Here is a 12,500-nt window from a genome sequence, read left to right on the forward strand (position 1 = left end):
CCGACAGCACTGCACACTCTGTGAGCCCGCTTTCCTAATGAGCTGACCATCAGAATCAGGTGTGCCAAACGAGGGAGGTGCACTGATACCCTGGAGCAGGAAGGAACACCGCTCCAGTACAGATTCAGAAGATGAGATGGACCGTAGTGATAGCAAGGTGACTCCGCCAAAAGCAGACAGACCTTCGCCCAAACAGGGACTTGAACCCTGGACCCTCAGATTAAAAGTCTGATGCTCTACCGACTGAACCATCCGGGGTCTTATGGAGCAGTGGCTTCTCCCCTTTTATAAAGCAGCAGTTTTACAACAAGCTGCCTAGAAGAGACGCAGGTGTCACGAGGATGAAAGCTAGAAGCAGTTATGGCACAGAGAACGAAGGACCATAGAAGGCACAATTACCGTCACAGAAAGCTAAAGCAATACTGTAAATCCCTCCCGTAGTCGGCAGAGTTCGAACCTGCGCGGGGAGACCCCAATGGATTTCAAGTCCATCACCTTAACCTCTCGGCCACGACAACGCCTAATGTTAGATAGCAAGCGCCCTTGTCTGGTGGCGCCCTGCAAAGGCCAAGCTTCAGAAACAAAATCACGCAGAAAGATGAGGTGGTAAAAAATTTTCAACCTTCCCATATACTCAACGGCAAAGGGTTGCCGTGACCCGGATTCAAACCGGGGTTGCTGCGGCCACAACGCAAAATACTAACCACTATACAATCACGGCGTGCCACTGGCTCACCCAAGACATCCCCTGGAGCCCGGATACAAGAAGGAGCTGCGGCGTGTTTGTCCATCGAAGAGGGACTGGACATTTCGCAAATAAGTGCGAGGACTGTGAAAAATGCATGGATGCTTTGCCTCATGGCCTTCAGCAAACAGCGTAGTCGGCAGGATTCGAACCTGCACGGGGAGACCGCAATGGATTTCTAGTCCATCGCTTTAACCACTCGGCCACGACTACGGGAGTAGACCAATTTCTGCTCAGTTTGTGTCCAACACTGCTGCCTGGCCTACTTGCAACCAACCCAGCTCAGTCAGCAAGCGGAGATTGCAAGCTAGCCCTGCAAGCGGGTAAAACAGCGGTCCCACTGAGGAGAAATCAGGCTGCCATGTCTCATCCTATGTAATGGGGTTTTTCAGGACTGGCCCTGGGGACCGACAGCACTGCACAATTGGGAAGTCTGTCTTATTCTACTCACTCTGTGAGCACTCTTTCCTAAAGGGCTGATCATCAGAATCAGGTGTGCCGAACAAGGGAGATGCACTGATCCCCGGGAGCAGGAAGGAACATCGCTCTAGTACAGAGTCAGCAGAAGAGATGGACCGTAGTGATAGCAAGCTGAGGCCTACAAAAAGAAGACTGACCTTTGCCCAAACAGGGACTTGAATTAAGCAGACAACCTTCTGCCATGTTGTGTGTAACACTGCTGCCTGACCTACTTGCAACCTAGCAAGCCGAGATTGTAAGCTAGCCCTGGAAGCAGCTAAAACAGCAGTCCCACTGAGGAGAAATCAGGCTGCCATGTCTAATCCTATGTAATGGAGTTTTTCAGTACTGGCCCTGGGGACCGACAACACTGCACAAATGGGAGGTCTTTCTTATTCTACTCACTTTGTGAGCCCGCTTTCCTAACCAGCTGACCATCAGAATCAGGTGTGCCAAACAAGGGAGGTGCACTGATACCCTGGAGCAGGAAGGAACACCGCTCCAGTACAGATTCAGAAGAAGAGATGGACCGTAGTGATAGCAAGGTGACTCCGCCAAAAGCAGACAGACCTTAGCCCGAACAGGGACTTGAACCCTGGACCCTCAGATTAAAAGTCTGATGCTCTACCGACTGAGCTATCCGGTCTCTTGTGGAGCACTGTCTTCTCACCTTTTATAAAGCAGCAGTTTTACAACAAGCTGCCTAGAAGAGACCCAGGTGTCACGAGGATGAAAGCTAGAAGCAGTTATGGCACAGAGAGCGAAGGACCATAGAAGGCACAATTACCGTCACAGAAAGCTAAAGCAGTACTACAAATCCCTCCCGTAGTCGGCAGAGTTCGAACCTGCGCGGGGAGACCCCAATGGATTTCAAGTCCATCACCTTTACCTCTCGGCCACGACTACGCCTAATGTTAGAAAGCAAGCGCCCTTGTCTGGTGGCGCCCTGCACAGGCCAAGCTTCAGAAACAAAATCACGCAGAAAGATGAGGTGGTAAAAAATTTTCAACCTTCCCGTATACTCAACGGCAAATGGTTGCCGTGACCCGGATTCGAACGAGGGTTTCTGCGGCCACCACACAGCATACTAACCACTATACGATCACGGCGTGCCACTGGCCAACCCAAGACAACCCCTGGAGCCCGGATACAAGAAGCAGCAGCGGCGTGTTTGTCCATCGAAGAGGGACTGGACATTTCGCAAATAAGTGCGAGGACCGTGAAAAATGCATGGATGCTTTGCCTCATGGCCTTCAGCGTAGTCGGCAGGATTCGAACCTGCGCGGGGAGACCCCAATGGATTTCTAGTCCATCGCCTTAACCACTCGGCCATGACTACGGGAGTGGACCAATTTCTGCTCAGTTTGTGTCCAACACTGCTGCCTAACCTACTTGCAACCAACCCAGCTCAGTCAGCAAGCGGAGATTGCAAGCTAGCCCTGCAAGCGGGTAAAACAGTGGTCCCACTGAGGAGAAATCAGGCTGCCATGTCTCATCCTATGTAATGGGGTTTTTCAGTACTGGCCCTGGGGACCGACAGAACTGCACAATTGGGAAGTCTGTCTTATTCTACTCACTCTGTGAGCACTCTTTCCTAAAAGGCTGACCATCAGAATCAGGTTTGCCGAACAAGGGAGATGCACTGATCCCCGGGAGCAGGAAGGAACATCGCTCTAGTACAGAGTCAGCAGAAGAGATGGACCGTAGTGATAGCAAGCTGAGGCCTACAAAAAGAAGACTGACCTTCGCCCAAACAGGGACTTGAATTAAGTAGACCACCTTCTGCCATGTTGTGTGTAACACTGCTGCCTGACCTACTTGCAACCTAGCAATCCGAGATTGTAAGCTAGCCCTTGAAGTGGCTAAAACAGCAGTCCCACTGAGGAGAAATCAGGCTGCCATGTCTCATCCTTTGTAATGGGGTTTTTCAGTACTGGCCCTGGGGACCGACAGCACTGCACAAATGGGAGGTCTTTCTTATTCTACTCACTCCGTGAGCACTCTTTCCTAAAGGGCTGACCATCAGAATCATGTGTGCCGAACAAGGGAGATGCACTGATCCCCGGGAGAAGGAAGGAACATCGCTCTAATACAGAGTCAGCAGAAGAGATGGACCCGTAGTGATAGCAAGCTGAGCCCTCCAAAAAGTAGACTGACCTTCGCCCAAACAGGGACTTGAATTAAGCAGACTACCTTCTGCCCTGTTGTGTGTCACATTGCTGCCTGACCTACTTGCAACCTAGCAAGCCGAGATTGTAAGCTAGCACTGGAAGCGGGTAAAACAGCAGTCCCACTGAGGAGAAATCAGGCTGCCATGTCTCATCCTATGTAATGGGGTTTTTCAGTACTGGCCCTGGGGACCGACAGCACTGCACAATTGGGAGGTCTTTCTTATTCTACTCACTCCGTGAGCACTCTTTCCTAAAGGGCTGACCATCAGAATCATGTGTGCCGAACAAGGGAGATGCACTGATCCCCGGGAGAAGGAAGGAACATCGCTCTAATACAGAGTCAGCAGAAGAGATGGACCCGTAGTGATAGCAAGCTGAGCCCTCCAAAAAGTAGACTGACCTTCGCCCAAACAGGGACTTGAAGTAAGCAGACTACCTTCTGCCCTGTTGTGTGTCACATTGCTGCCTGACCTACTTGCAACCTAGCAAGCCGAGATTGTAAGCTAGCACTGGAAGCGGGTAAAACAGCAGTCCCACTGAGGAGAAATCAGGCTGCCATGTCTCATCCTATGTAATGACGTTTTTCAGTGCTGGGCCTGGGGACCGACAGCACTGCACAATTCGGAGGTCTGTCTTATTCTACTCACTCTGTGAGCGCGCTTTCCTAACGAGCTGACCATCAGAATCAGGTGTGCCAAACAAGGGAGGTGCACTGATACCCTGGAGCAGGAAGGAACACCGCTCCGGTACAGATTCAGAAGAAGAGATGGACCGTAGTGATAGCAAGGTGACTCCGCCAAAAGCAGACAGACCTTCACCCGAACAGGGACTTGAACCCTGGACCCTCAGATTAAAAGTCTGATGCTCTACCGACTGAGCTATCCGGGCTCTTGTGGAGAACTGGCTTCTCACCTTTTATAAAGCACCAGTTTTACAACAAGCTGCCCAGAAGAGACGCAGGTGTCATGAGGATGAAAGCTAGAAGCAGTTATGGCACAGAGAGCGAAGGACCATAGAAGGCACAATTACCGTCACAGAAAGCTAAAGCAATGCTGCAAATCCCTCCCGTAGTCGGCAGAGTTCGAACCTGCGCGGGGAGACCCCAATGGATTTCAAGTCCATCACCTTAACCTCTCGGCCACGACAACGCCTAATGTTAGATAGCAAGCGCCCTTGTCTGGTGGCGCCCTGCAAAGGCCAAGCTTCAGAAACAAAATCACGCAGAAAGATGAGGTGGTAAAAAATTTTCAACCTTCCCGTATACTCAACGGCAAAGGGTTGCCGTGACCCGGATTCAAACCGGGGTTGCTGCGGCCACAACGCAGAGTACTAACCACTATACAATCACGGCGTGCCACTGGCTCACCCAAGACATCCCCTGGAGCCCGGATACAAGAAGGAGCTGCGGCGTGTTTGTCCATCGAAGAGGGACTGGACATTTCGCAAATAAGTGCGAGGACTGTGAAAAATGCATGGATGCTTTGCCTCATGGCCTTCAGCAAACAGCAGGATTCGAACCTGCGCGGGGAGACCATCTAGTCCATCGCTTTAACCACTCGGCCACGACTACGGGAGTAGACCAATTTCTGCTCAGTTTGTGTCCAACACTGCTGCCTGGCCTACTTGCAACCAACCCAGCTCAGTCAGCAAGCGGAGATTGCAAGCTAGCCCTGCAAGCGGGTAAAACAGCGGTCCCACTGAGGAGAAATCAGGCTGCCATGTCTCATCCTATGTAATGGGGTTTTTCAGGACTGGCCCTGGGGACCGACAGCACTGCACAATTGGGAAGTCTGTCTTATTCTACTCACTCTGTGAGCACTCTTTCCTAAAGGGCTGACCATCAGAATCATGTGTGCCGAACAAGGGAGATGCACTGATCCCCGGGAGAAGGAAGGAACATCGCTCTAATACAGAGTCAGCAGAAGAGATGGACCCGTAGTGATAGCAAACTGAGCCCTCCAAAAAGTAGACTGACCTTCGCCCAAACAGGGACTTGAATTAAGCAGACTACCTTCTGCCCTGTTGTGTGTCACATTGCTGCCTGACCTACTTGCAACCTAGCAAGCCGAGATTGTAAGCTAGCACTGGAAGCGGGTAAAACAGCAGTCCCACTGAGGAGAAATCAGGCTGCCATGTCTCATCCTATGTAATGGGGTTTTTCAGTACTGGCCCTGGGGACCGACAGCACTGCACAATTGGGAAGTCTGTCTTATTCTACGTACTCTGTGAGCACTCTTTCCTAAAGGGCTGATCATCAGAATCAGGTGTGCCGAACAAGGGAGATGCACTGATCCCCGGGAGCAGGAAGGAACATCGCTCTAGTACAGAGTCAGCAGAAGAGATGGACCGTAGTGATAGCAAGCTGAGGCCTACAAAAAGAAGACTGACCTTTGCCCAAACAGGGACTTGAATTAAGCAGACAACCTTCTGCCATGTTGTGTGTAACACTGCTGTCTGACCTACTTGCAACCTAGCAAGCCGAGATTGTAAGCTAGCCCTGGAAGCAGCTAAAACAGCAGTCCCACTGAGGAGAAATCAGGCTGCCTTGTCTAATCCTATGTAATGGAGTTTTTCAGTACTGGCCCTGGGGACCGACAGCACTGCACAAATGGGAGGTCTTTCTTATTCTACTCACTCCGTGAGCACTCTTTCCTAAAGGGCTGACCATCAGAATCATGTGTGCCGAACAAGGGAGATGCACTGATCCCCGGGAGAAGGAAGGAACATCGCTCTAATACAGAGTCAGCAGAAGAGATGGACCCGTAGTGTTAGCAAGCTGAGCCCTCCAAAAAGTAGACTGACCTTCGCCCAAACAGGGACTTGAATTAAGCCGACTACCTTCTGCCCTGTTGTGTCACATTGCTGCCTGACCTACTTGCAACCAAGCAAGCGGAGATTGCAAGCTAGCCCTGTAAGCGGGTAAAACAGCAGTCCCACTGAGGAGAAATCAGGCTGCCATGTCTCATCCTATGTAATGGGGTTTTTCAGTGATGGGCCTGCGGACCGACAGCACTGCACAATTCGGAGGTCTGTCTTATTCTACTCACTCTGTGAGCCCGCTTTCCTAACAAGCTGACCATCAGAATCAGGTGTGCCAAACAAGGGAGGTGCACTGATACCCTGGAGCAGGAAGGAACACCGCTCCAGTACAGATTCAGAAGAAGAGATGGACCGTAGTGATAGCAAGGTGACTCCGCCAAAAGCAGACAGACCTTAGCCCGAACAGGGACTTTAACCCTGGACCCTCAGATTAAAAGTCTGATGCTCTACCGACTGAGCTATCCGGTCTCTTGTGGAGCACTGTCTTCTCACCTTTTATAAAGCAGCAGTTTTACAACAAGCTGCCTAGAAGAGACCCAGGTGTCACGAGGATGAAAGCTAGAAGCAGTTATGGCACAGAGAGCGAAGGACCATAGAAGGCACAATTACCGTCACAGAAAGCTAAAGCAGTACTACAAATCCCTCCCGTAGTCGGCAGAGTTCGAACCTGCGCGGGGAGACCCCAATGGATTTCAAGTCCATCACCTTTACCTCTCGGCCACGACTACGCCTAATGTTAGAAAGCAAGCGCCCTTGTCTGGTGGCGCCCTGCACAGGCCAAGCTTCAGAAACAAAATCACGCAGAAAGATGAGGTGGTAAAAAATTTTCAACCTTCCCGTATACTCAACGGCAAATGGTTGCCGCGACCCGGATTCGAACGAGGGTTGCTGCGGCCACCACACAGCATACTAACCACTATAAGATCACGGCGTGCCACTGGCTCACCCAAGACAACCCCTGGAGCCCGGATACAAGAAGCAGCAGCGGCGTGTTTGTCCATCGAAGAGGGACTGGACATTTCGCAAATAAGTGCGAGGACCGTGAAAAATGCATGGATGCTTTGCCTCATGGCCTTCAGCATAGTCGGCAGGATTCGAACCTGCGCGGGGAGACCCCAATGGATTTCTAGTCCATCGCCTTAACCACTCGGCCATGACTACGGGAGTGGACCAATTTCTACTCAGTTTGTGTCCAACACTGCTGCCTGACCTACTTGCAACCAACCCAGCTCAGTCAGCAAGCGGAGATTGCAAACTAGCCCTGCAAGCGGGTAAAACAGTGGTCCCACTGAGGAGAAATCAGGCTGCCATGTCTCATCCTATGTAATGGGGTTTTTCAGTACTGGCCCTGGGGACCGACAGCACTGCACAATTGGGAAGTCTGTCTTATTCTACTCACTCTGTGAGCACTCTTTCCTAAAGGGCTGACCATCAGAATCAGGTTTGCCGAACAAGGGAGATGCACTGATCCCCGGGAGCAGGAAGGAACATCGCTCTAGTACAGAGTCAGCAGAAGAGATGGACCGTAGTGATAGCAAGCTGAGGCCTACAAAAAGAAGACTGACCTTCGCCCAAACAGGGACTTGAATTAAGTAGACCACCTTCTGCCATGTTGTGTGTAACACTGCTGCCTGACCTACTTGCAACCTAGCAATCCGAGATTGTAAGCTAGCCCTTGAAGTGGCTAAAACAGCAGTCCCACTGAGGAGAAATCAGGCTGCCATGTCTCATCCTTTGTAATGGGGTTTTTCAGTACTGGCCCTGCGGACCGACAGCACTGCACAAATGGGAGGTCTTTCTTATTCTACTCACTCCGTGAGCACTCTTTCCTAAAGGGCTGACCATCAGAATCATGTGTGCCGAACAAGGGAGATGCACTGATCCCCGGGAGAAGGAAGGAACATCGCTCTAATACAGAGTCAGCAGAAGAGATGGACCCGTAGTGATAGCAAGCTGAGCCCTCCAAAAAGTAGACTGACCTTCGCCCAAACAGGGACTTGAATTAAGCAGACTACCTTCTGCCCTGTTGTGTGTCACATTGCTGCCTGACCTACTTGCAACCTAGCAAGCCGAGATTGTAAGCTAGCACTGGAAGCGGGTAAAACAGCAGTCCCACTGAGGAGAAATCAGGCTGCCATGTCTCATCCTATGTAATGGGGTTTTTCAGTACTGGCCCTGGGGACCGACAGCACTGCACAATTGGGAAGTCCGTCTTATTCTACGTACTCTGTGAGCACTCTTTCCTAAAGGGCTGATCATCAGAATCAGGTGTGCCGAACAAGGGAGATGCACTGATCCCCGGGAGCAGGAAGGAACATCGCTCTAGTACAGAGTCAGCAGAAGAGATGGACCCGTAGTGATAGCAAGCTGAGCCCTCCAAAAAGTAGACTGACCTTCGCCCAAACAGGGACTTGAATTAAGCAGACTACCTTCTGCCCTGTTGTGTGTCACATTGCTGCCTGACCTACTTGCAACCTAGCAAGCGGAGATTGCAAGCTAGCCCTGTAAGCGGGTAAAACAGCAGTCCCACTGAGGAGAAATCAGGCTGCCATGTCTCATCCTATGTAATGACGTTTTTCAGTGCTGGGCCTGGGGACCGACAGCACTGCACAATTCGGAGGTCTGTCTTATTCTACTCACTCTGTGAGCGCGCTTTCCTAACGAGCTGACCATCAGAATCAGGTGTGCCAAACAAGGGAGGTGCACTGATACCCTGGAGCAGGAAGGAACACCGCTCCGGTACAGATTCAGAAGAAGAGATGGACCATAGTGATAGCAAGGTGACTCCGCCAAAAGCAGACAGACCTTCACCCGAACAGGGACTTGAACCCTGGACCCTCAGATTAAAAGTCTGATGCTCTACCGACTGAGCTATCCGGGCTCTTGTGGAGAACTGGCTTCTCACCTTTTATAAAGCAGCAGTTTTACAACAAGCTGCCCAGAAGAGACGCAGGTGTCATGAGGATGAAAGCTAGAAGCAGTTATGGCACAGAGAGCGAAGGACCATAGAAGGCACAATTACCGTCACAGAAAGCTAAAGCAATGCTGCAAATCCCTCCCGTAGTCGGCAGAGTTCGAACCTGCGCGGGGAGACCCCAATGGATTTCAAGTCCATCACCTTAACCTCTCGGCCACGACAACGCCTAATGTTAGATAGCAAGCGCCCTTGTCTGGTGGCGCCCTGCAAAGGCCAAGCTTCAGAAACAAAATCACGCAGAAAGATGAGGTGGTAAAAAATTTTCAACCTTCCCGTATACTCAACGGCAAAGGGTTGCCGTGACCCGGATTCAAACCGGGGTTGCTGCGGCCACAACGCAGAGTACTAACCACTATACAATCACGGCGTGCCACTGGCTCACCCAAGACATCCCCTGGAGCCCGGATACAAGAAGGAGCTGCGGCGTGTTTGTCCATCGAAGAGGGACTGGACATTTCGCAAATAAGTGCGAGGACTGTGAAAAATGCATGGATGCTTTGCCTCATGGCCTTCAGCAAACAGCAGGATTCGAACCTGCGCGGGGAGACCGCAATGGATTTCTAGTCCATCGCTTTAACCACTCGGCCACGACTACGGGAGTAGACCAATTTCTGCTCAGTTTGTGTCCAACACTGCTGCCTGGCCTACTTGCAACCAACCCAGCTCAGTCAGCAAGCGGAGATTGCAAGCTAGCCCTGCAAGCGGGTAAAACAGCGGTCCCACTGAGGAGAAATCAGGCTGCCATGTCTCATCCTATGTAATGGGGTTTTTCAGGACTGGCCCTGGGGACCGACAGCACTGCACAATTGGGAAGTCTGTCTTATTCTACTCACTCTGTGAGCACTCTTTCCTAAAGGGCTGACCATCAGAATCAGGTTTGCCGAACAAGGGAGATGCACTGATCCCCGGGAGCAGGAAGGAACATCGCTCTAGTACAGAGTCAGCAGAAGAGATGGACCGTAGTGATAGCAAGCTGAGGCCTACAAAAAAAAGACTGACCTTCGCCCAAACAGGGACTTGAATTAAGCAGACCACCTTCTGCCATGTTGTGTGTAACACTGCTGCCTGACCTACTTGCAACCTAGCAAGCCGAGATTGTAAGCTAGCCCTGGAAGCGGCTAAAACAGCAGTCCCACTGAGGAGAAATCAGGCTGCCATGTCTCATCCTATGTAATGGCGTTTTTCAGTGCTGGGCCTGGGGACCGACAGCACTGCACAATTCGGAGGTCTGTCTTATTCTACTCACTCTGTGAGCGCGCTTTCCTAACGAGCTGACCATCAGAATCATGTGTGCCGAACAAGGGAGATGCACTTATCCCCGGGAGAAGGAAGGAACATCGCTCTAATACAGAGTCAGCAGAAGAGATGGACCCGTAGTGATAGCAAACTGAGCCCTCCAAAAAGTAGACTGACCTTCGCCCAAACAGGGACTTGAATTAAGCAGACTACCTTCTGCCCTGTTGTGTGTCACATTGCTGCCTGACCTACTTGCAACCTAGCAAGCCGAGATTGTAAGCTAGCACTGGAAGCGGGTAAAACAGCAGTCCCACTGAGGAGAAATCAGGCTGCCATGTCTCATCCTATGTAATGGGGTTTTTCAGTACTGGCCCTGGGGACCGACAGCACTGCACAATTGGGAAGTCTGTCTTATTCTACGTACTCTGTGAGCACTCTTTCCTAAAGGGCTGATTATCAGAATCAGGTGTGCCGAACAAGGGAGATGCACTGATCCCCGGGAGCAGGAAGGAACATCGCTCTAGTACAGAGTCAGCAGAAGAGATGGACCGTAGTGATAGCAAGCTGAGGCCTACAAAAAGAAGACTGACCTTTGCCCAAACAGGGACTTGAATTAAGCAGACAACCTTCTGCCATGTTGTGTGTAACACTGCTGTCTGACCTACTTGCAACCTAGCAAGCCGAGATTGTAAGCTAGCCCTGGAAGCAGCTAAAACAGCAGTCCCACTGAGGAGAAATCAGGCTGCCATGTCTAATCCTATGTAATGGAGTTTTTCAGTACTGGCCCTGGGGACCGACAGCACTGCACAAATGGGAGGTCTTTCTTATTCTACTAACTCCGTGAGCACTCTTTCCTAAAGGGCTGACCATCAGAATCATGTGTGCCGAACAAGGGAGATGCACTGATCCCCGGGAGAAGGAAGGAACATCGCTCTAATACAGAGTCAGCAGAAGAGATGGACCCGTAGTGTTAGCAAGCTGAGCCCTCCAAAAAGTAGACTGACCTTCGCCCAAACAGGGACTTGAATTAAGCCGACTACCTTCTGCCCTGTTGTGTCACATTGCTGCCTGACCTACTTGCAACCAAGCAAGCGGAGATTGCAAGCTAGCCCTGTAAGCGGGTAAAACAGCAGTCCCACTGAGGAGAAATCAGGCTGCCATGTCTCATCCTATGTAATGGGGTTTTTCAGTGATGGGCCTGCGGACCGACAGCACTGCACAATTCGGAGGTCTGTCTTATTCTACTCACTCTGTGAGCCCGCTTTCCTAACAAGCTGACCATCAGAATCAGGTGTGCCAAACAAGGGAGGTGCACTGATACCCTGGAGCAGGAAGGAACACCGCTCCAGTACAGATTCAGAAGAAGAGATGGACCGTAGTGATAGCAAGGTGACTCCGCCAAAAGCAGACAGACCTTAGCCCGAACAGGGACTTTAACCCTGGACCCTCAGATTAAAAGTCTGATGCTCTACCGACTGAGCTATCCGGTCTCTTGTGGAGCACTGTCTTCTCACCTTTTATAAAGCAGCAGTTTTACAACAAGCTGCCTAGAAGAGACCCAGGTGTCACGAGGATGAAAGCTAGAAGCAGTTATGGCACAGAGAGCGAAGGACCATAGAAGGCACAATTACCGTCACAGAAAGCTAAAGCAGTACTACAAATCCCTCCCGTAGTCGGCAGAGTTCGAACCTGCACGGGGAGACCCCAATGGATTTCAAGTCCATCACCTTTACCTCTCGGCCACGACTACGCCTAATGTTAGAAAGCAAGCGCCCTTGTCTGGTGGCGCCCTGCACAGGCCAAGCTTCAGAAACAAAATCACGCAGAAAGATGAGGTGGTAAAAAATTTTCAACCTTCCCGTATACTCAACGGCAAATGGTTGCCGCGACCCGGATTCGAACGAGGGTTGCTGCGGCCACCACACAGCATACTAACCACTATAAGATCACGGCGTGCCACTGGCTCACCCAAGACAACCCCTGGAGCCCGGATACAAGAAGCAGCAGCGGCGTGTTTGTCCATCGAAGAGGGACTGGACATTTCGCAAATAAGTGCGAGGACCGTGAAAAATGCATGGATGCTTTGCCTCAT

The 12,500-nt window shown here is 51.1% G+C and overlaps 8 non-coding genes across 8 annotated transcripts; all 8 read right to left on the reverse strand.

Annotated features, from left to right (window-relative positions):
* Nucleotides 1–1,777: 1,777 nt before the first annotated feature.
* trnak-uuu (transfer RNA lysine (anticodon UUU)) lies at nt 1,778–1,850 on the reverse strand. Its single transcript has one exon. It is a non-coding gene; the product is annotated as a tRNA-Lys (tRNA).
* A 178-nt stretch (nt 1,851–2,028) lies between these two features.
* Nucleotides 2,029–2,110, reverse strand: trnas-uga (transfer RNA serine (anticodon UGA)). Its single transcript has one exon. It is a non-coding gene; the product is annotated as a tRNA-Ser (tRNA).
* Nucleotides 2,111–2,461: 351 nt separating this feature from the next.
* Nucleotides 2,462–2,543, reverse strand: trnas-aga (transfer RNA serine (anticodon AGA)). The gene has a single exon. It is a non-coding gene; the product is annotated as a tRNA-Ser (tRNA).
* A 1,647-nt stretch (nt 2,544–4,190) lies between these two features.
* trnak-uuu (transfer RNA lysine (anticodon UUU)) lies at nt 4,191–4,263 on the reverse strand. Its single transcript has one exon. It is a non-coding gene; the product is annotated as a tRNA-Lys (tRNA).
* A 2,578-nt stretch (nt 4,264–6,841) lies between these two features.
* trnas-uga (transfer RNA serine (anticodon UGA)) lies at nt 6,842–6,923 on the reverse strand. Its single transcript has one exon. It is a non-coding gene; the product is annotated as a tRNA-Ser (tRNA).
* Nucleotides 6,924–7,274: 351 nt separating this feature from the next.
* Nucleotides 7,275–7,356, reverse strand: trnas-aga (transfer RNA serine (anticodon AGA)). The gene has a single exon. It is a non-coding gene; the product is annotated as a tRNA-Ser (tRNA).
* A 1,647-nt stretch (nt 7,357–9,003) lies between these two features.
* trnak-uuu (transfer RNA lysine (anticodon UUU)) lies at nt 9,004–9,076 on the reverse strand. The gene has a single exon. It is a non-coding gene; the product is annotated as a tRNA-Lys (tRNA).
* Nucleotides 9,077–12,076: 3,000 nt separating this feature from the next.
* On the reverse strand, nt 12,077–12,158 carry trnas-uga (transfer RNA serine (anticodon UGA)). Its single transcript has one exon. It is a non-coding gene; the product is annotated as a tRNA-Ser (tRNA).
* Between the last annotated feature and the right edge of the window lie 342 nt (nt 12,159–12,500).

Source organism: Carassius carassius, chromosome 18, assembly GCF_963082965.1.
Source record: "Carassius carassius chromosome 18, fCarCar2.1, whole genome shotgun sequence".
Classification (NCBI taxonomy): Eukaryota; Metazoa; Chordata; class Actinopteri; order Cypriniformes; family Cyprinidae; genus Carassius; species Carassius carassius.